Source organism: Bos indicus x Bos taurus, chromosome 21 (assembly GCF_003369695.1).
Source record: "Bos indicus x Bos taurus breed Angus x Brahman F1 hybrid chromosome 21, Bos_hybrid_MaternalHap_v2.0, whole genome shotgun sequence".
Lineage (NCBI taxonomy): Eukaryota > Metazoa > Chordata > Mammalia > Artiodactyla > Bovidae > Bos > Bos indicus x Bos taurus.
Window position 1 is genome coordinate 36,727,755 of NC_040096.1, and position 24,104 is coordinate 36,751,858.

Consider the following 24,104-nt stretch of genomic DNA (forward strand, 5'->3'; position numbering starts at 1 on the left):
ATTTTTGCATTATACTTTCAAGGACACATAACTGTAGTTAATGACATTTGGGGTAAAATACTTCCGATAAAATTACTAATGTACTCTTCAGTTTGTAATACCCTCTTCTACAGAGTAAAATATTTATAATGCTTCTTTGCTTTATGGGTTTTTAAAATACTTCCTCTAACATTCAAATTTTCACCTTTTGTGGAATGATTACTTGAGTTATGTTCTTAGGTGTCTTCTTGGCTCTACCATATATGGTATGGTATATGCTTATGCATATGCATATATGGTATGCATATATGCAAAACCAAAGAAAATATTTTCACTTCATTGATTCCTTCACATTTTACATGGGAAGAAAAAGTGTCCCAAGTACATCTTGAAGAACTTACTTGGTATTTTGGGACATCATTATTATTCCAGAAGATGACCTATGACTGCTAGGTCATGTTGGCTGCTTTCGTAAATTAATTGAAAAAGGTCCTATATTTGACAGGAAGCAGTGTGTTATTATTAAGCAATAACATCATAGCTGGGCCAAAAGAAAACTACCAGATTATACATGCATCATAATATTCCCATCAAACAAGAAGAAAATGGTCAGAAAAACCTGAAATATCTTATTCGAAAAGACAAAAATGAAATGCAGGTGCCACCAAAGTAAGCTTCTGTGTAGCTCGTTTGTTAGTCAAAGAAGAAAAGCATTTCACAATGAAGAGTAAATTAAAACTTGTCCAGAGAAAGCCAACTTTTAACCAAGGAGTTAATGCCAGTTGTTGTTTATCAAGGAAGTAATGTGGTTGATGGATAAGCTTCTATTAACAGTTGTGTGAAAAACTACAAGCAAGAATATTTTCAAAAAAGTTGTGAAATCATGAATTGATAACTCGCAGTACAATCTGGTTAGATGATTTACCACTGATAGTGGTAAAAATATGTGTGTGAGACCAAAAGAAACTTAGTAGCACAGATTTACAAAGCTTGTAAAGATATTAAGGCACTGAAACCTATGATTATTCATTATATTATTAAATCAGCAAATACCTCGTAAAATATATTTGAATCTATCATGTGTTACTGAACCAGTAGCTTCACGAATAAAACTTCATTCACTCTGATAGACTTAATCATTACCAATTCTACGAATTTTTATCAGAAATAAAAGATGAACATCCTGATTTGCCCTACCACGTAACAGTTCAGTAATTTAGCAGTGATAAAGTTTATTGGGATTTATTGAACTCCAGCCAGGATGGAATTTTTTCTGAATGAGAACAACGTCTGTGACTTTCAACCACTGTTACTGACACCGAATAGCTTTGAAAATTAGTTTTTGCTGCAGACTTTGAAATGTTTGTAATGAATTCAATTCAAGATAGAGGGCAAAACAATACTTATATGCAAAACTTAAACTGCAGTCAAGTCATTTATACAACAACTAAGTTTCTGAATCACAAGTATATATTTCCCATGTTATCAACAATTAAAATGAGAAGTGAGAACTCAACCCCACATACATTGGCAGCAGGTGTATTTTCTGAGTTTAAACTACAGTTTCTGCAACATTTTTGTACTTCAATGCAGTGCAAAAAAGATATCTGTATTTCAAAGTCTAATTAACTGTACATTTGAGGAGCTTCCACCTAATCTTCAGTTGGCAATGATTAATGTAATATAATGACATGCTAAAAGCAAATTTTAAGGGAATAATGTGTTAAAATTCTATAAATGCCTCAGAAAAAATAGATATGCCCCCAAATTATCATATGTACCTAGATTAACATCAGTGTTTGGCACAACCTATCTGTGTGAAGAGATTTCATTTTCTAGAATGAAATATGTAAAATCTCACTCAAAATTAGCATGTACAGGTGGAAATTTACAACTGATTTGATAGGAATGCAGACTTTGAACCCTAAATAAGGAAAACATTATTTCCTTCTTTTCCCCAAAATTCTTTTCTTTAGATCTCTCTGTTGTTCTCCACTGCCACTGGTGTTGTTATTACTAGTAGTATTGTTTTAGACTGAATTCTGTCAACAAAAAATTGTGGAAATGTTTTCTGTTTTGTTGTATGATATCTATATAATATCCCTGATTTTACCTCTAGGTCTGCAAAGCCTAAAATATTAGCTTCCAACCCATTACAGAAAAAGTTTGCCAACTCCTGCTCTAATATGCCTACTTTCACCTAACAGGTTTTTCAATAAATATTTCCATATGACATCTTTATTTATATTTTATAAAAAAGAAAAATTAAAGGGAAAAGAAAACTCATTGTTTTTAAAGAATGAAATATTTACAGAGACACGGATTACTTAAAACCAAAACAAAACAAATACAAGTCTAATACACAGAGAAAAGCACCAGTTTACTATTTTCTCATGCCATGTAACGCAAAAAAAAAAAAAAAAAAAAAAGCTTAGCTCAAACCAAAAAAACAAAAACACATTTTTTGAGATGTAGTTCATGAGTCTGCTTTGTTTTTATTTCATAAGAGCAATTGGTTAAATAGTGATAAAAAGTCCTTAGAACTATATATAATTTTTAATGTTTAATATAATTTAACATTAACACTAATTTTGCTAAAACGTTGAGTTTATTGGTAAATTATAATTTTCATATATGTTAGGATAACACGTCTAGTAAACTGATTTTAAGGCAAGCAGTAAGTACATCATTAGGCAGAAAAAAACAATCAACTTAAAAATATGACCACTACGTGGAATATGTAATAGAATCCAGAAATTTTTCATCTAAATATCATCCTCTCCAAACTTCTGCAATCTGAATATAACAACAGCATTAGCAATAACCATAAAATCCAACCATATTTACTAATATTTTATGCCTGACAAGTACCAGATATCTATATGTACAAATTCATTTGCGAATGTTACTAATTTTTACTAAATACCACCAAAAACAGGAAATCCATTAATTTACAAAGGAGCTTTTCAAATTTTGTATGGGTATAGAAGCTAGAAATGATTTCTTATATAAACAAATACCAAATCTATCTTTAATTCCAAAAAAAAATCTCTTTTAGACTTCTCTTAATCTCTTTTAGACTTCTCTTAATTAAATATTTAATTTAAATTTAACTTAAATTTGTTTCACACCAAAGTCAAGAATTAACTCAAGATGCATCATAAACCTAACTGCTAGGAGATAAAACAGTAGAAAACTAGACATTTGCAAAAGTTACTTAAGACACAAAAAGCAAAAGGCATAAAATAAAACATTTATTAATTGGACTTTTTAAAAATTAAAATGTTCTGCTCCTTAAAGGACACAAATAGGTAAATAAAAAGGCAATCCATAACATGGAAGAACATCTGACAAAGGACTTGTATCCAGAATATGTAAAAAGAACTGCTGTAACTTAAAAAGAAGAAAGCAAACAACCCAATACAAATGAGCAAAGGATGTGAAGATAGTTCACAAAAGAAAATATAGCAATGGTCAGTAAGCACAAGAAAACCCATTAGGAATACTCAAGTTAAAACTACAATGAGATAAACTACACACAAATTACAATGGCTAAAATTTTAAAAGACTGAGACATCACCAAGTACTGGTAAATATGTAGACCAACTATAATGCTAATGCATTGGTGGAAAAATAGTCTGGCAGTTTCTTACAAAGTTTAATATTCCACCTGATCTAGATATTCTATTCCTAAGTGTTTAGTCACGAGAAATGAAACATATACCTGCAGATAGACTTGAACTTGGATGTTTATAGCAATCTTATTCCTTTCAAAATCTGAGAACAATTTAAGCCATCTGTCAAGGTGAATGAATTTTTTTTTTTAAAAACTATATATTCAGACAATGACCACTCCTCAACGCAAAGTAATAAATTACTTATACATGTAACAACAAGGATGAAAATATTATACAGGGCAAAAGAAACCCAGACACTTGGCTACATATTTTATGATTCCATTTAAATAAAACTCTAAAAAGTCTAATTGATTCTACTGTAATAGAAAACAGAGCAGTGATTGTCAGTGGCAAGAGAGAATGAAGAAGGAACATTGTGGGTGGGGGTTGGGTAGTCCGGCAAGTATTACTTGGCGGTCCGGGGAAGTATTAGTATGAAATTTTTGGCATGAGGAAAATATATAGGCCCATGTGATGGTACTTACATGGGCTTACATAACTCACGTATGTAAGGCAACTGAATAGATACTTTGAAATCACCCTTATAAAACATCTTACAAGACTTTCAGATCTTTTGAGTGCAGAAGATATTTCATTTTGATATCCATACATCTTATGTGCTTGGTATACATTTGCTGATAAATTTCTTCAAACAAATTTCAAACAAGATGTTTAAACTCCCACATTAATTTTTTTAATTTCACTTTTCCACTAAAGATTTACTTAAAAATGTTACTAAATAAAATATGGTCTTTTAGATCACCATTCATGCTATATGGTTCAAAATCTTAAAAGAATGTCATTTCTTCTCTCTTGGATAACTACCAGGTATGTACTGTAGTAGATAACCTTGGTTTCTAACAAACAAACTACCATTTGGATATTGATTTGCCTATTCCAGCCTTTACCATTTGGATATTGATTTGCCTATTCCAGCCTTTCACATTAATGACAACCTGTCTAGAATACACTGCTGCTGCTACGTCACTTCAGTCGTGTCCGACTCTGTGCGATCCCATAGACAGCAGCCCACCAGGCTCCCCCGTCCCTGGGATTCTCCAGGCAAGAACACTGGAGTGGATTGCCATTTCCTTCTCCAATGCATGAAAGTGAAAAGTGAAAGTGAAGTCGCTCAGTCGTGTCCAACTCCTAGCAACCCCATGGACTGCAGCCCACCAGGCTCCTCTGTCCATGGAAATTTCCAGGCAAGAGTACTGGAGTGGGTTGCCATTGCCTTCTCCACAGCTTCTAATATCTACCCATTATTTCTTCCTGGCCAGACCTAAATGCTAGCTGTAATTTTCTACTTAAAAGTCTCTCAAATCTTCCCATATTCCATTTTTATGCCTTGGTTTCTGCTGCCTATATTCATGATTAATGATGAAATTCTTATCAGAAGTTCTGCTTGACTGTTAATTTCTTGTCTATTTCTTCTGTCTTGCTTCTAGCAAAATTAACTTTCTTTTTAGTACTATATGCTCATTGAGACTAAGAATCCTATATTCTTTATTTTTGTATGTACAGTACACCTGGCATCATGCTTAAGACATAGTAAGTATGGAACAATGTTCCTTTAGAATCTTCATGGAAAGGAAAACTTGCCTGTGACAATGTAAATTTTCAAAACTGATTCAAAAATTAATTAACCAAAGAAATTTAAAAATCTGTCAAAACTATATTCAAATAAACTTTGAGGGCAGATTGTTTGTGCAGTCTTTCAAACTTAAAATGAAGAGATAATTATCAAGCTATAATAACTATTTTAGCCTAAAAAAAAAATATAATACCTTTAAATTCATTTTATTAGCTAGCATATCTCTGATACCTCAAATGGAAAAGGAAGCTATATACAAAGGATAATACACAAAAAATGAAACATATTTACTAATGTTAATATTTCAAAAATCATAAATAAAGGACTGGTAAATTAGTCCAGCAATGTATTGAAAAACTGATACACTATGGTCAAATAGAATTTAATCCAAAATACAAATGAGGGTTAATACTGGGTTGTAAATAAATATAACAAATATGTCAAATGAGTAGGGGATGAGAGGAAATAATGAACAAATCACTTCCCAGGATTAGAAAAAAATACCTATCCTAAACTATGAGCAAATATGATAAATAAAATGAAAATATTTGGGGCATCTATATTAAAAACTAAAAGCAGTAAAAAGGCAGAAGTAGAAACAAGAGGTATAAAGTTAGCACTATAAAACACAGAAAAAGTTCTGATTACTTATCAGTTTTATGACTATCTAGGAAATAAACGAAATACAACTACACTTAATACAGTTGTTGAATAATATGGGAAAAAGCAAAATAGTACAGAAAATCAAGAATTTTCTTATATGTGATAGAGTGAATTATTGCCTTCTGAAGAGTACCCACATTGTAATCTCTAGAACTACAAATGTCCTTCTAAACTTGTATATGTTATTAAAGATCTTGAGATGAGCTGAGTATCCCAGATTACCTAGATGTTCCTCAAATATAATCAAAGGGTTCTCATAAGAAAGAGATAATGTCAAAGGAGGTTGAAGATGTGATGACAGAAGCAAGATGTTGGCTTGATTCAAGGAGGAAAGCACACAGCCTCCAGAAATTAGAAAAGGGAAGAAAAGGGGTTCTCCTCTACAGCCTCCATAGGAACCAATCAATATTTTGACTTAGCCCAGTGAAATTTACTTTGGACTTCTGGCCTCCAGAACTGTAAAAGAATAAATGAATCTGTGTTTTTTTAAGACAGAAAATTTGTGGTAATTGTTCTAGTGACCACAGAAAACCAAGAACTAAAATAATCACTTAAATATATAAATGAAAACAAATTTTGAAAAAGCAACTAGGAATGACCTTAAATTAAATAAACATCTAGGAATGACTTTAAATGAAATGTACTGGACATCTTAACAGAAGAAAAAAAAAACTTTGCTAAGACAGAAAAGAAAACTGATCTGACCTCATATATGTAATTCTAGATATTATAATACCTTATATAAATAATATAATAATTTTAACAAAATTTCACAAGAAGAAAAAACAAGGATGGTATATTTGAGAAGGCTACTTGACAAAGTGATTCTAAGTTCATGAGAAAAATAATCATAACAAAAACCAGGATAGTTTTAAAAATAAGAGATAGCAAAATCAGATAATTATTACTCTAGTAGATAATGCAAAATAAAGAAATGTTATAAATCAATATTATATAAAACAAGAATTAATGTAACAATGGACTAGAATAAAAAAATCTTTCTCCCAAAACCCTGGAATATATAAAAATTTAGCATGAAACTAGAAAATACCATTACTCTAAAATGATATGGCTGGCATAACTAAAGAAAATACAGTGAGAACTTTTTCTACAAAATACTTTACAATAAGTTTGATATAAATAAGAGTTGGAACTATCAAAATTTAGATTAAACCTAAGTGACCATATATACAACCTCAGTAGGAGAAAAGTTATTTAAACACAGACATGAAGGATAAAGGAAAGGTTGACAGAGATGACCATACGACAACAATATGATAATCATTTTATACACTTTAGGGAGAGGGCACAGAAGGAAAGAGACAGGCCAAGATTTTAAGAGCACACAGTTACGGGGAGCTGGAAAATACCATGAGAAACAGACAAGGCGTAAATTAATACTAGGGCTGGGACATGATTTCAATTTCCTGAGGTATAATTTAGCAGTGAATATTCAAATATCTTTGGATAAGGAAATGGCAACCCACTCCAGTATTCTTGCTTGGAGAATCCCACGGACAGAGGAGCCCGGTGGGCCATAGTCCACAGGGGTTGCAAAGAGTTGGACACAACTGAGCACAATACATTCAAATATCTTAAACTATCATACACACTTCCATGATGCACTACTCTGTGTTCAGTAATTTATCATAATGGAACAATCATAATTTTTATTTTTGTGTGAACACAAAACTTAAACGGTAATATTAACTATGTCTATATTTTTTAAAAAAGTATATATTTACAGATGCCTAAGATGGGATATTCTGTAGACATTAAAAAGATCATATTTGTGAAAAATTAAGAATATGCACATGGCACAATATCAATTGAAAAATGATAAAAAGCTCTCTATACAGTATGGTCTCTGTTTTATAAATAAATGTGTATTAAGACTAGAAGAAAGCACATACATTTATAAGAACTAGTTTTATCTTTAAACCTTTCCTTAATTCATAAAAATAAATCACAATTTTATATTCAGAAACATATCAGAACACAGGAAAATGGAAGAGCTCAAGACGAAAAAGCTGTTCCTTTTCTTCTAAAAGTAATGAAAATGTCCTATAGGAAAAATGCTTCATTGGAACTCCCCTAGTGGTCCAATGGCTAAGACTCAGCTCTCCCCATATAGGGAGCCTGGGTGTGACCCCTGGTCAGGGAACTAGATCCCACACGCCACAACTGCAAGTTTGCACGCCACAGCCAAAGATCCCCATGCTGCAACTAAAGATCCTGCATGCTGCAATGAAGACTGAGGATCTCTCATGCCACACCTAAGTCCTGGTGCTGCCAAATAAGTCAATGCTTTTGTAAAAAAGAAAAATGCTTCACTGATGTGACTCCATGAAAATATAAAATTCTTTAGAAAAATACGATATAAAAAAAGAAGACAACTGACAGAAGGGAAAAACACAAAAGGCTGATATCCTTATATTATCCATTCAACAAATATACTAATTTGGTCTGACAATACTCTATCCCTGAGGGTATAGCAGTGAGCAAATCAGAGTAGGTACCTGCCCCCATTGTTCTTTCATTCTCATTGGAAAGGACAGGCAATAAGTAATGAATAACTTCAGACAGTGATAAACGTTACAAAGACCATAAAAGATTGCGGAAACACACAAACAAACAAAAAACCCAGAGGCAATAACATGATGGTATATGAAAGGGGAAAGAGGGAAGCTACATTAGAAAGCTGAGAACAGTTCCTCTAAGGAGCTGACATCTGAGCTAAAACATGAATGACGAGACACAGTCAACCGCATAAAGATTTGAGGAAGAGGGATCCAGAAAATGAATAACCACAAGTGCAAAGGCCATGAGGCAAGACAAAGATTAGCCTGTTTGAGAAGTGGCTGAAGTGTCTTGAACATAAAGGGTAGTGGGGAGACTGAAACACAATGTTATCAAGAAATATCAAGGCTAAATCATGTTGGGACCTTTAAATCATTATAGGAAGTTAACACGGTGTTTCAAAACAATAAGAAAGATATTAACATCCCCAAACAAACAAGGCTAGAAACAATTTACAACTGAAAAAATACAACTGATCAATCAATACACATATTAACATGTCAATCTCACTAGTAATCAAAGTTAAGCAAATTAAAATAGCAACATACAATTATTTACCTTTCACACTGTCAAGCCATCACAAATCATTTTTAATATATAATGGCAGTGAGGTGAGAAAACAAGATTGTTATTTATGCTAGCAAAAACAAGGGAAAAAAACTAAGTAATCAAAAATAGAGGTGTAATCTAAATAAATTATGGTACATTTCTGTCATGGAAAAGTGTGTCCATTAAATTACAATTTCACAGAATATTTAGTATTTATGTCTGATACTGTTGATTGCTGCTGCTGCTGCTGCTGCTGCTTAGTCACTTCAGTCGTGTCCGACTCTGTGCGATCCCATAGGCGGCAGCCCACCAGGCTCCCCCGTCCCTGGGATTCTCCAGGCAAGAACACTGGAGTGGGTTGCCATTTCCTTCTCCAATGCATGAAGTGAAACGTGAAAGTGAAGTCGCTCAGTCGTGTCCAACTCCTGGCTACCCCATGGACTGCAGCCTACCAGGCTCCTCAGTCCATGGGATTTTCCAGACGAGAGTACTGGAGTGGGGTGCCATTGCCTTCTCCGGATACTGTTGATTACACTATTTCTAATTCATTCACAGATTCTAACAGTGCTCCTCTAAAATGTCATTTCTACAGCAAAAAGCCTTAAGCCACCATAAGTTCAGAGACTACTGCAATAACTTCCTAATAATTACTTCTTTCTAGCCCCTTGTCCCTTCCCTTGTTAATCTATACAGCAGTTGATTTCCTCAGTGCTAATCATCATAACACATTCACATTTTATATTCACATTTTAACTACAAAGAAATTCTCATTACAGTGGCCCATGTGAGCTGGCTCCTGTGTTATAAACATCACCTTTTGCCTCTAACAATGTTCAACACACACAGCATTTGTGTCTGTGCTCTGAACCTGCCAAAACACATTCAGACCCAAAGACTTCTGTCCTTGCTATTCCTGATATCTATAATGTGATTTTCTTCCTCCTAATTATTTAGTGAAAGTCACCTGGTCATGTTTGACTCTTTGTGACCCCAACCCCATGAACTATACAGTACAAGGAATTCTCCAGGCCAGAATACTAGAGTGGTGTCATTCCCTTCTACAGGGGATCTTCCCAACCGAGGCATCAAACCCAAGACCCAGGTACTGCAGGCAAATTCTTTACCATCTGAGCCACCAGGGAAGCCCAAGAATACTGGACTGGGTTGCCTATCCATTCTCCAGGGGATCTTCCTGACCCAGGAATCGAACCAGGGTCTCCTGCATTGCAGGTGGATTCATTACCAGCTGAGAGCTCAATTTAAATATCCCTTCTTTTAGTACAGCCACTACGGAGAACAGTGTGGAGATTCCTTTAAAAAACTGAAAATAGAACTGCCATACAACCCAGAAATCCCACTGCTGGGCATACACACCGAGGAAACCAGAATTGAAAGAGACACATGTACCCCAATGTTCATCACAGCACTGTTTACAATAGCCAGGACATGGAAGCAACCTAGATGTCCATTGGCAGATGAATGGTACATATACACAATGGAATATTACTCAGCCATTAAAAAGAATGCATTTGAATCAGTTCTAATGAGGTGGATGAAACTGGAGCCTATTATACAGAGTGAAGTAAGTCAGAAAGAAAAATATCAATACAGTATACTAATGCATATATATGGAATTTAGAAAGATGGTAACAATGACCCTATATTCGAGATAGCAAAAGAGACACAGATGTAAAGAAGAGACTTTTGGACTCTGTGGGAGAAGGTGAGGGTGGGATGATTTGAGAGAATAGCATTGAAACATGTATATTATCATATGTGAAAAAGATCACCAGTCCAGGTTTGATGCATGAGACAGGGTGCTCAGGGCTGGTTCACTGGGATGACCCAGAGGGATGGGATGCCGAGGGAGGTGGGAGGGGGGTTCAGGATGGGGAACACATGTACACCCATGGCTGATTCATGTTAATGTATGGCAAAAACCACTACAATATTGTAATTAGCCTCTAATTAAGAATAAATAAATAAATATCCCTTCTTTGACGAGGTCTCCTCTTGCTATCCTAGGTAAAGTATACTCCCGCTCAACACTTTTTATCACATGCACTTAGTTCCTTCAGAGTACGTGTGCATGTGTGCCCAGTCGTTTCAGTCATGTCCAAATTTTTGCAGCCTCCATGGACTGTAGTCCACCAGGCTCCTCCGTCTGTGGGATTCTCCAGGCAAGAATATTGGAGTCGTCGGTTGCCATGCCTTCCTCCAGGAGATTTTTCTGACCTACAGATTGAACCCATGTTTCTTACATCTTCTACATTGGCAGGCGGGTTCTTTACACACTAAGCCACTCAGGAAGCCCTCCTTCATAGTATTTAAGCCTATCTGAAATTATGTATTTATTTGGAGTTACATGTCTTCTACTTTATTTAGAATAATATAAGCTCTACTAGAGCAGAGACTTTATGTATTCCCAGCATACAGGACAGTGTCAAGAGAACAGGACTACAAAATAAACATTTATCAAATAAATGAATGAAGATGAGAATAGAACATTGTATGTGTTGTGTGTGTGCTAAGTCGCTTCAGTCGTGTCCAACTCTTTGTGACCCTGTGGACTGCAGCCTGCCAGACTCCTCTGTCCATAGGATTCTCCAGGCAAAAATACTAGAGTGGGTTGCCATTTCCTTCTCCAGGGGATCTTCCAAACCCAGGGATCAAACCCACATCTCTATGTTTCCTGCATTGGCAGGCAGGTTCTTTACCACTAGCGCCACAGAATATTATATAAATAACAGAATACTAGTTATATTAAGCTTACTAAGTGACACGTACGTGTGTACTCAGTCGCTTCAGTCATGTCCAACTCTTTGCGACACTATGGACTGTAGCCCACCAGGCTCCTCTGTCCACGGGATTCTCCAGGCAAGAATACTGCAGTGGGTTGCCATGCCTACCTCCAGGGGATCTTCCCAACCCAGGGATTGAACCCATGTCTCCTGTGACTCCTGCATTGCAGGCGAATTCTTTACCACTGAGACACTGGCAAAGTCCCAGTAAGTTACACACAAACCATCAATAGGTATCATAAAATATGTAGGATATAAAAGCAACATGTGTGTGTGTAAATAAGGATACAGTATTAGTTGCTCAGTCATGTCCAACTCTTTGAGTCCCCATGGACTGTAGCCCACCAGACTCCTGTGTCCATGGGATTCTCCAGGCAAGAATACTGCAGGGTGTTGCCATTCCCATCTCCAGAGGATCTTCCAGACCCAGGGATTGAAACTGGCTCTCCTGTATTTCAGGCAGATTCTTTACCACCTGAGCCACTACATATATCAATGTTAATAAAAACATGGGTGAAACTGGAAAATAGATTACGAAACATATATAAACTTCAAATTTTATTTTCATAAAAGACAAAAAAATAAACTGTTTTGAAAATTTATCATATTCAAAGAAATAACTGAGAAACTGAAATATTAAAAGCAAATTTATAAAATTAAGAGCTCATGTATATACACGTTTGTGTGTAGACAGATAACAGACATATGTAGATAAAGATATACACACATACTACTAAAAGAAAGAGGAAAAGAATGAGAAAAGAGGATTATATTAATCAAAATATTCAATACTATAGACTGAATATTTTTAAGATAAGAGGTCATCTTATTTCTATATAACACTAACATTCATTTGAAAATTTTTATGATATTCTAAAAAACCAGAAAAAGCCCATAATTCAAATTCAATCTAACCTGAAATGACAGTACCTTCATAATGAAAACCTTCATAAACTAGTGATTATCTTCAAAGACTATAAGAAGAAAAAGCAAAGGGGGAAAAAATAAGCTATCTATAAAGCTCTAGTACAGGAAGCACAAAAATAATTTTTGAAGTTCTAAAAATGCCTTTTATCTAAAAAATGCCAAAATAAAAAATGAGAAATGACTATACATTATAATCTAAAAAATGAATATTATCAATGACCAAGATAAACAATGGCTGCCAAAATAGTGAAAATATTCTCAATTTAAACACAGAAAAAGGGAACATTCAATTGCCTCCTAGAGAACAATGGACTTCCTACAAAGCCTCCACTGAAAAATATGATGTGAAATTATTTCTACTCTTTTTTCCTATTAAAATCTTCCAATTCAGTTTTCCTTTACTGACTCAATTTCCTGGTACTTAGGACAAGGCTGCTATTTTGGTTTTGTTTTCTATACATGTGTGATTGCTTATCTGCCTAGAATAGTCCTGCGTTACTTCATTTGATTGTATCACATATCTGGCAGGAGCTTCACATTTGGCATGTAGGTGTCCACAGGTGATGTGGGAACAGGCTGAAAAGGCATATGGTAAGCAATCCATGCATGTTCTTGGGTATCACTCTTCTTAGGAGGCCACTGTATTTTACTAGAATAAATCAGATCCACAGTGGAACTGGGAATTGAGTTGACTTTTGTAAGATTTCAAAAGAAGACTGCTTCCCATTTGTATTACGTATGTCTAAAAGAAGGACTAATGTAAAATGACATTACATATGTCAAAAAAAGGGACTAATGTAAGAAAAGAACTCACGTATTAGTTGCTTTCCGCTAAAAATATTTTCTCAAATTGCACGTGACTCTTTATTTTTAAAATGGGATCAAAGAAAAAAAAGCAATTTAGTGTATAGGCTGTAACAGGAGTTTACAAACTAGCACATATATTAGCATATGGCCAGGGAAATTTGTTTTCACATAATTAGTACCAGGGGATTTCTTCAGTGGCTCAGGGTAAAGAATCTGCCTGCAATGCAAGAGACGCAAGTTCCATCCCTGGGTTAGGAAGACCAGGAGGAGGGCGTGGCAACCCACTCCAGTTTTCTTGCCTGGAAAATCTCCTAGACAGAGGAGCCTGGAGGGCTACAGTCCACAGGGTAGCAGAGTCAGAGACGACTGAAGCAACTGAACACACAAACAATTAGTACCAAGTCAAGTGTTCCTTCTAGATTATTGTTTAGAATTCATTTAAGGTACTTTCCTGGTACTATAGGAAGGAATTTCACGTAGGTGGAATAATGTGTGACTGATTTGAAATGTGGGACTGACCTATGTTTCAGTAATCCATTCAATATTTTTAAGAGTTATAAATCAAGAATCAACCATCTCACAATAAATTGAGTGAGTTCAGAAAGAATTATTGAGAATATTCTCTATGGAAATCACAAATGTTCATAATATGTGGCATCTACTCTCAAAGAAAACATAATAGATAAAACTAGTAAAATCTTAGTAAGTGGTAACTAATGAACTGGAGTTTTATCAATAAATATAGAATGAAATATATTGATTCAAGGCATCTTAAAAGCAAACAATGAGAATTTGGAAATAAGTAGGATGATATTCAAATCAAAGGAGAGGAGGGCAGTAATATTTGACCCTGGATCATAGGTTTACTGTGAAGCATAGCAAGAATGATTGAGGTCACGAGGCAGAATCGATAACGGAGAACTAAAGATTTGGTTTGGTTTCAGACATGCTGAATATGTCATAACCTGCACACTATAGGAAAATATGGAGTCAAAATTTCAAAAAAGAAATATAAAAAGTAACTATCAATTAATGACCACTTTTCTTATTATTTGCATTTATATTCATAACATGAGTAAGGTATTATGTATTAGATTAGATCACTATCTGAGTTTAGGGATAAAATAAAGAGGTAACTTTCTAATGAATTCTAAAGTTCATTATTTTTCAATTTTTAACATTTTACTTGACCCACTAAAACAGGGTTTCTATATTAAAGTCCTATACAATATCACAATCAAAAAACAGAGCCACTTAAAAGGGAAAATAAACCAAAATGACAAATTTTTTAAAAAGTATGTTTTAGATAGTATATTTCAAAAAACTATACTATATTTCTAAGTACTGATTTTCCTATTTGATGACTGGTGGCTATATATACCAGATACTTCCTAAAAATTTCCTAAATTTTACTTTTCCCAAGTATGTTCACAAAAACTTACAAAAACAGAAATTTGTTCTTTCTAGTATCAAACTTCCATCATACAGCAATATTCACCTCAGCTAAGTGAAAAATACAAAATAATTTCAAGAATTTTATTAAGTAGAATGTTTAAATTACTTCAATGGTTGGGAAAAGAGTAAATTAGCAGGAAAAGCTTCTTGGTACCTAAAACTAAGATGCAATCAGTCATATTTTATAGTTTGTTCCCTCTTATGAAGCACAAATACACAAGTTTATTGGTATAAGAAATATGACTTCAAACAAGTAATCCCATGTACTATAATTTCTTGCATCAATACTGCTTGAAATTCAACTGATTATGAGATTTGTCATATTTACCATTTCAGCTAACATAAAGGTTAGAATGTCCATTCACCAAGATTCCTAGGTTAGGAAGTGTTAACTGATAAAAGTCAGAAATTAAAAGTTAAAGTGTAATCAGTTATATTGGTGAAAGTTAGTAAATAAGGTAAAAATCTTTGAAATTTTCAATGAGATAATCCATATGTAATAGCAATGTGGAAATAAGGAGCAAAAAATTACTGGGATATTTTATTGATAATTGATTTAACTTCTCTCAAACTCTGATGATCTGATTTGAAGAGAACACATTTTTTTTTCTCTCTCTTTTACTTTTTTAGTGTACTATCTACATTTATTTGGGAGATTCCAGGAAAAATATATTTTTAAACATATAAGGAATTTTTCAATTATTTGTACTTACAATGCCATTTTGACTTCTCACTTCTCTAATTATCACCTGACCATATGATAATAATATGTACCTGACTATACATATTAAAGAATCCTACTTTTAGCTAAATTTCAGCAATAAAGATTGCATTAAATTATTATGGTAAGGAATAGCAGAAATTCAATGTTACATCTCAAGCTGTTTAAGTCAACTTTTGTACAGTAATCACTCAAAATAATAATCCATTAAAGTATGATTGAAATAGCACTTTACTCTCAACAAATACAGCTTCAATTTAATTTTCTGTTATAGGTGTACTACTCTCGTAACCAAAGCTCTCGGAGACCAATAGTTTGATTTTTCACCATTTCTGACCATATTTTTTGATACAATCTGAAAACTTGAGGAATTTAAAATAAGAAAAGAAAATCCTATAATAGAAAGAATTTTCTTTCAATCTGAACCCACTTGGATATCCTTATTTAATCACCACTGACCCCATCAACTGTAATAAAACAAGAAAGAAAAATAAAGAAATGCAAGGAAACTGGAAGATCAACTGAGCCAAAACAGAACTAAATCTAAAATGCACTTGCCTAAGAGTGAATAAAAGGCAATACCATTAGCTTAAAAAAATTAGAGGCATAAAAATAATTCTTTCACCCTCAAATATTTTTAGATCAAGGATATAAATGAATAAATAAAAATATTAGTATGAATTACTCAACAATAGTATTATAAACTCTGATCTCAATGTTCAGAAGAGATTCATAAATTCAGCAAATAATACACTGAATATATTACAGAAAGGAAGTAAGAGATTCACCAAGAAAGAAGTCAGTGGCTGTCTCAAAAATGCTCACACTCTAGTAGGAAGATAGACATTTTTATAGGCAATACACTAATATCATAAACAAAGTACTAGTGAGAGCAAAGAACACACTAGAGAAAAGCACTTATTCTAACTGCCAAGAGCAGTAAAGACTTCACCTAAATTGGGCATCGAAGACCAAGTAAGATTCCACCAGAAGGAAAAGGTAAAAAGAATACCCCTAAGTCACAAAATAGCTTAAGACAAGGCATGGAACAACAGACATGGATGAACATTCATAGATATGCCAGCTGCTCACAAGGGCCTCAGTGTAGGTGATTTAAAAGGATGCTAAAATGTGAGTTTTTCTGTGTTTTCACTTTCAGCTAAGGATCCAAAGCTGAGAACAATAGGTTCCAAGTACAAGAGCGGAGATGACACATCATCTATGCAACACCTGGAAAGATGGGGGCCATAAACTGCTCATGTATCCCTTAGTCTATCATTCACATAAAAAAACAAAAGCATCTATTGGAGAAGGGGAGTTAATAAATTGTTTGAGGAAGAAACAGAACTATGATTCACTCAGATTTTGCCCTATGCCCTTTAGAATACAGGACACTTCATGAATGGAACAGGAACTGGAATTAGGGCTGAAACAAAATCTAAAGGCAAGGGGGCAAGACGATCTCACTCTGGGCTACCACCTTGGAAATGGCCCAGAGCTCCATTCCAGAGTTTATGGACTCAAGAAACATTTTCCCATAGGACAAATAAGGATACTGGGAAAGAAACTAGTCCTGAGCCATTTTTAAAGAAAGTCTACCCAAAGGACTACAAAAGGAACAAGATAATACCAGAAGTAGAGGCTAGAGGTAGACCAGAAAGTCAGAGACTAAGGAAGGTAGTCAAACAAAGTATTGAATTCTAACCGGGTTATCCTCAAGCAGCAGGAATCCTTGATAAACCCCTCAAAACCAAGAGAAAGATCCCATTCAGATTTCCAACATACCTTTACTACCAATTAGTAATTCTCTATTTCTGATGTTCAAACTTTGGAAGACCCAGGACCTGCACAGTGAGTAGGGAGGGAAAATAAGAAAAAAGAAGTTGAGAGCTGCTGAGAAGCTGCTGTGTAGCACAGGGAGCCCAGTGTGGTGCTCTGTGGTGACCTGGAGGGATGGGATGCAGGGAGGGATGGAATACAGGTACAATTATGGCGGATTTGCATTGTTGTATGGCAGAAACCAATACAACATTGTAAAAAAATTTAATATTTAATAAAACTAAAAAATAGAAAAGAAAGTCTACTAGTTGACATGTCCTGTTCCCCTTTCCCACTCAGATTTTTAAGCCTGCTTCGAGTAAGGTTGATATAAGGGAGAAATTTTACATAGGATGAGAGTTTGGAGAAGGAAATGGCAACCCACTCCAGTGTTCTTGCCTGGAGAATCCCAGAGACGGGGGAGCCTGGTGGGCTGCCGTCTTTGGGGTTGCACAGAGTCAGACACGACTGAAGCAACTTAGCAGCAGCAGCAGCAGCAGCCTGTTTTTATATTGCTTGAAAATTAAGACTACTTCACAATGCCAAAGAGTGAGAAAAGAAGGAATAAAAGGAGAAAAAAATAAAAGGAGAAAGAGAGAAGCACAAGAGGAAGAGAAAGGAAGAAGAGCAAATGCATGGCAGAACAAAGATAGGTTCTTGAAAAGCATTAAGATATGGAAAAAATAATATTCAGAGTTCAAATTTTATATTCAGTGACAGAAAAGAATAAAGTAACTTTCTGCTTGCACCCTGATGAGTTCATCTCTTTTAATAAACCCATAGAGAATGGCAAATGGTGGGCAAAGTAGTCTGATTATAAGGTTCAAATTTTGATTTAATTATTGTGAAGTCTGAAATGTATAAATATAGACAACTTTAAGTTATTTTTTAAAGTCATATAATCATCTAAGCATATATATACTGTGAATCTGTTTAGGGAGAACCTACATTTATTTATAAAATGTTCACTCATGTTCTGAGTTGCAGAAACTCGTCAGTATTAGGGAAAAGAAGTTAAAGGCAAATTCCACCTTCATGAGTTTACAGAAAATGAAAGGGTTAGTCACTCCGTCATATCCAACTCTCTGAGACCCCATGGACTGTAGCCTGCCAGGCTCCTCTGTCCATGGGATTTCCCAGACAAGAAAACTGGAATGGGCTGCCAATTCCTTCTCCAAGAGGTCTTCCTGACCCAGGGATCGAACCTAGGTCTCCTGCATTGCAGGCAGATTCTTTACCAACTGAGCTAACAGAGAAGCGAGACAGAGGAAACAGACAAGTACACGTATTACCTTACACATAATAACTGCTAGAACAGGAAGAAGCAAAGCCTACAGGATCATATATAATGAAAGTATAAAGGATGAAGAAGTAGGAAACACCTCAGTTAAGGAGAAATTAAAGTTATGTCCATAGGATTAGGTTGAGTTACACAGCTGATGGGAGCCTAGGATAAAGGGGTATGTGAGTGGCTGGAAAGAATGTTGCAGGCAGGCAAAGGCACAATGAAAGCATGGCATATTCTGGGAATTATAAGAAGTTCAGTATCAATCAAGCAAGCAATCAGTACATGCAGGAAGAAATAAAGTTGAGCCAGTTCACATGCCTGGACAGGGAATTTGGATTTTATCTAAAGAACAATGGAGGCCACTGAAAGGTTTTAGTAACACTCATTTTTCATATACTGCACATCTAGTATACACTAAGAACTCTTTCACATGCTTGTTTTTTCCTCACAACAACCCTGTGAGGTAGGTGTAATGATTTTCAATTAACAGGTTGGGGGGGGGAACCCTTAAATTTCTTAAGCAAGTTACACTTGAATAAATAGCTACAAAGTGGTGATCAGTATTCCAACCACACTTCAGAAAATACATTAGAAATACATGGATACACACACACAAACATGCATACACATACACACATCACAAGTTTTACCCACAACACATTGAAATTTCAGAGTTAAAATTTTTTTAAAACAAGAAGGCTTGTTAAATTCTGCATTAAAACCTGTGGCATAAATAGTTGTTCAAGCAAACTTAAACATTTAAAATGTTCAACCAATTCAATTTATACTGATAAATACCTGCAGAATTCATAAAATAGGCAGGAATTTATATAAAATAAGATATAGCAAAGCTTGAGGTCATTCTATGCAGATTTTATCTCCATATATTTGCCACAGGTTATCTGGGGAAAAGATCTTTTCTCATTTATTTCTAAAATATGTACATTCAAACTGCATGTATTTTTCTAGGAACATAATTATATTTTAGATGACAGAAAATAAATGATGTATGAATACAAAAGTTTATTAAATGAAGTAACACAAATTTAAACCATTTAGAATAAAAAGAACTGTTCACCTAATGTTAAATTACAAAATCATCTCCCCATTGTTTACAATAAAACATTTCAAAGTTTTTTATCTCCCTATAGCATCACAAAAGTTTGGTAAGTCAAATAACTTTTAAAAAATACGTTTGGGATGGATCTAAAAATATCTCTAATCCAAAATATAGATTATGTACTTTGTAAAACTGAGGAGAGTATCTGAGAAACTAAAATATGTATTGAAACTATTTTAAAATGTGTTTTTAAAAATTAGTTTAAGTTAAAATCCACACTCAAAGTATACTTCTGGGAAGCTTATTTTCTCACCAATTTCACTTATTTCTTCAGCTAGTCTTAATATTTCTTTATAAAATCTCTAACTGAAAACTAGATATTGCCAGAACATTACTGCTAGAGGTCTAAGGACATACAATTATTTAGAAATTCCTATTATCTATGAATTTGATTTATTTTTCCTATTTCAAACAGAAAAGTATAATGGAGGATGAAAAAATAAAGGTTTCATTAAGATTAACTACTCTTGATTTAGTATTTATTTCTGAATTCCAAAATTATGAAGAGAATATAGATTAATATGCCTGATCACAATTCACAATATGATAATAAGCTCCCCTTTGGAAAATAAAAAGTTAAATAGAGATATTACGCATCTATAAGATACTTTATGCAATAAGAATAATTTCTAAATAAACTGTTTCAAATGTACAACTGAACTTAAAACACCAACATTATTTTTGATTGCACAAGCAGTATATGTTCATTAAATTCAAATAGTACACAAGCATATTAAATAAAAATGAAAATTTCCATATAATTCCTTTTTTCCAAATACCATACACTGGGAGTATATTAAAGTATACATTTTATATAAATCTAATTAAATTTCATCAGCCCAGAATATATAAAATATAACAATTAAATATCCTGTATAACTGAAAAATATTTATTCAAATATACACCACAGGTATAGTTCATTCCTTTTCACTAACAGTAAAATAATATATATTTATAAAACATATGGTTTATTCTGTCAAGTATGAGTACTTCAGTTAATAAGATGAGTAGGATTAATACTTACACTGTATGTAGAAAATGCAAAGGAACCAATTATAGCAAAGCAAATATTTCACATACTGATAAAATACACTCTTGCTAGAGAAACACAAGTATATTATGTCTAAAACTATATTTTTTTAAAATACTGATATTTACTTTTTTAATGTTTTGACTACTGAGTGAAGTATTAAGTGTATGCAAATAAGGGTTAAAATCTCCTAAAAAAGTTAGTGTTTTGGAAATATTTAAGTACATTATTCTCTGAAGGTAAATGAAGTTTAGCTTTTCCTAATATACTTGATGTTTCCTGACGGAAATCAGGCTGTATTTAGTCTCAAAAAAATTTATTCCAAAACATTGGGAGTAACTCCACTACAAAATTAGAGACAGTCAAGTCTGTAGGAAATTAGACCTCCTATTTGATTCTAAAATAGCACCGCTTGGTATTTAATTAGTACAAATAATATTCTAACTAGAACAAAATCACTTGAACCAAAATATCTTGGTTACATAACGTAAGGTACAATTTTGAATACATTGAATTCTACTATTTAGTGGAACAGAAAACACTTAAAGAAACAGTCTCTAGAAAATAATTTTTTCCACCCACCTCATTTTACAAGTAAACAAACTGGCCCAGAGAGGCTTTTATCTGCTTTCATTGAGAATCTATAGGTTTAGAGATGTACACAAATATCATTTAAGTTATCACACACATGTTAAAGTTACCTAAAACAAAAGACACTATAAGATTAAGACTTTCTAAAGACTAAAAGAGTCTAATTCTTGCCATATAAATGTTTATAGATACACCCATACTCAACATACACACAAATATAACTAGTAAGTCATACTATTTGACTAAAAAAACAAAACAATAAAATATAACAATCCATATCATATTGTATAAAATGACACAGTGGTTCTTAATGTTATTTTCCTATCCTATAAAGCATAACCATGCCAAACTTACAAAAGCAGCACTCTTGTAAAACTGCTTTTACAAAAGGAAAAAAGGGATATTATTAAATAATTACATGGGAGAGAGCAACTAAAATATGCTAAGTGGAAGTTCAAATACTTATTCTTTTCTCCCATGCTTTCTTTCAATATGGTAAAAATTTTAAACAGTGTTTCTAAAACAAAAAATCAAAACTACATTCATAAAAAACTGGTTTTGCTGCAAAACTTTCACAAAAAGAGTGAAAGTATTAAATTAAGACTAAGGCATAGATAACTGCAAGCAAAACTAATTAGGATATTTTATTGAATTATAAGTTGATTTGTTACTTTAATATAGCTCTAAAATCTTATATAATATTGATTTGGTCATTTGAAAATTATTTAATAGATTCACAAGTTTCATTAAAAGTGAAGTACTTATAAAAGCATTTTAGTTACATTTGCTTTTAGAATAAAATAATTTCCAATGAGTGCATCCATTTATTTGCTACGTAATCAGTACCAATCACAAATTAGATGACCTTAAAAAATTTAGAGCCAGGGAGAGCAGCACTAAGCTTAACTGACCTCAATACATTTTTCAATGATGCTTCCCAGTTTTGTGTTATTCTCTCGTTTTGGGTTTTCCAGTCTAGGGCGGGTACACAAGAAACTTACAGTCTATGTAGTACTCCTAGTCAGTTTCACTCTGCAGATGGCACAGTGGAGAAATACCTTCTGTACAGGACCATGTACAATTTCTTCTACAGCTGTCAGCACCTAGGGGAAAGTGCGCTGTTAAACAGTTGCTGCGTTCCACTTCAGAAGTGGCTGCAATTCGGTGGTGGGTGAAGTGACTCCTGTACATATATACAGGGATGAAAAGTACTATAGAAAATGAAAACATTTAACAACAAAAGTGGCTGTCTGAAAACTGTGCCACAGCAAAGCAAAATACATCGTTTAGTTACAAGAGCCTTACACAGACAGGCTGCTATTCAATTAAAAACTGAATGTTAAGAATGTGACGGAAAAAATAAAAATACAGTTATTCAATTCACAATATAAGTATCATTACTGAAACATATGTCAAAAAATTAAACCCAAACATTGTTTATTGACTTATAGCATTATTTCTATAGTAATTTTCCTAAAACCAGGTAAATGTATACAGTAAGATTCTTTACTCTGTTTGGCCAATTTATTTGCTTTAGATAACAATTCAAGGAGTTAAAAACAAAATAGGTGAGATATCAAAACTGAAACATAAGTAACATGAAAATATCTAAAAAGAACTGTAAGGAAAAACATTCTGAAATTCTTAATTACTTCATGTTAAACATTTTATAAAAAAAAAAAAAAAACAGTCCTCAAAAACTATACAGGGCTATTTTTCATATAATGGAGCTTTAAAAGTGACCTAATTAGAAAATGACAACTTCTCTTCCTCAAAGTGACAATGAATTAGAATCTAAATACATCTTCTTCCTTTGGTCATATAAACAATGAATTCACCAATTATACGATAATTTCAGCTCATCAATACATAAAATAATTACTATATCCTACTTCTACTACAAAAACAACACCCATTCTATATGATTTATCTTTGATGGAATCAGAAGATAAAAATCCAGAAACTGTTCTCTAAGAAGTATCACCCAATCACTAGGCGGGGAGGTATTTTCTAATCTTCTATCTCTAGGCACAGCTACTATATTTATGCTAATCTGAAGAGGTAACTGACTACATTATTTCAAAATAGCACATTTAGGTTCCTGAAACAGATTGAGAATGCTTTGATGCAAAGTCCAACAAATCAGACCATTAAAAAGTGTTCTTTCATCAAACTTATCTGAATCTCAATTGTCATAACAGATTTATTTTGGTATATATTCAGTGAGGTCAGAGATAGCTTACAATTTCCTTTCAGCTTTCTTAAACTCTTTCTATAATAAGTCATAATGTAAAGGAATATTATTTCCTTTAAGTGACAAGAGGTTGCAAAGGAAGAAAATATGCAGAATTCCCCAGTCTCTTTATTAAAAGAAGACATAGATCAGGGATTCCCAATCCGGGGTCTACATATGGGAATTAGGAAAACTAGGAATTCTGCAAAATTGCAGGCTAAAGATGTATTATACAGGTGCCTAAGTATATTTTTTTTCCCTGGGGAAATG

At 33.6% G+C, this 24,104-nt stretch overlaps 1 protein-coding gene across 5 annotated transcripts in view; it reads right to left on the reverse strand.

The window, feature by feature from the left end:
* Positions 1-24,104, reverse strand: part of NOVA1 (NOVA alternative splicing regulator 1) — a 168,867-nt gene that overhangs the window by 92,458 nt on the left and 52,305 nt on the right. Inside the window, exon 2 of one of the 5 annotated variants that reach the window (XM_027522148.1) lies at positions 22,603-22,704. The exons of the other annotated variants lie outside the window; for them this stretch is intronic. The gene's annotated coding sequence lies outside the window, so the exon portion shown is untranslated. The remainder of the gene's footprint in view (positions 1-22,602; positions 22,705-24,104) is intronic. 5 annotated transcript variants of the gene reach the window in all.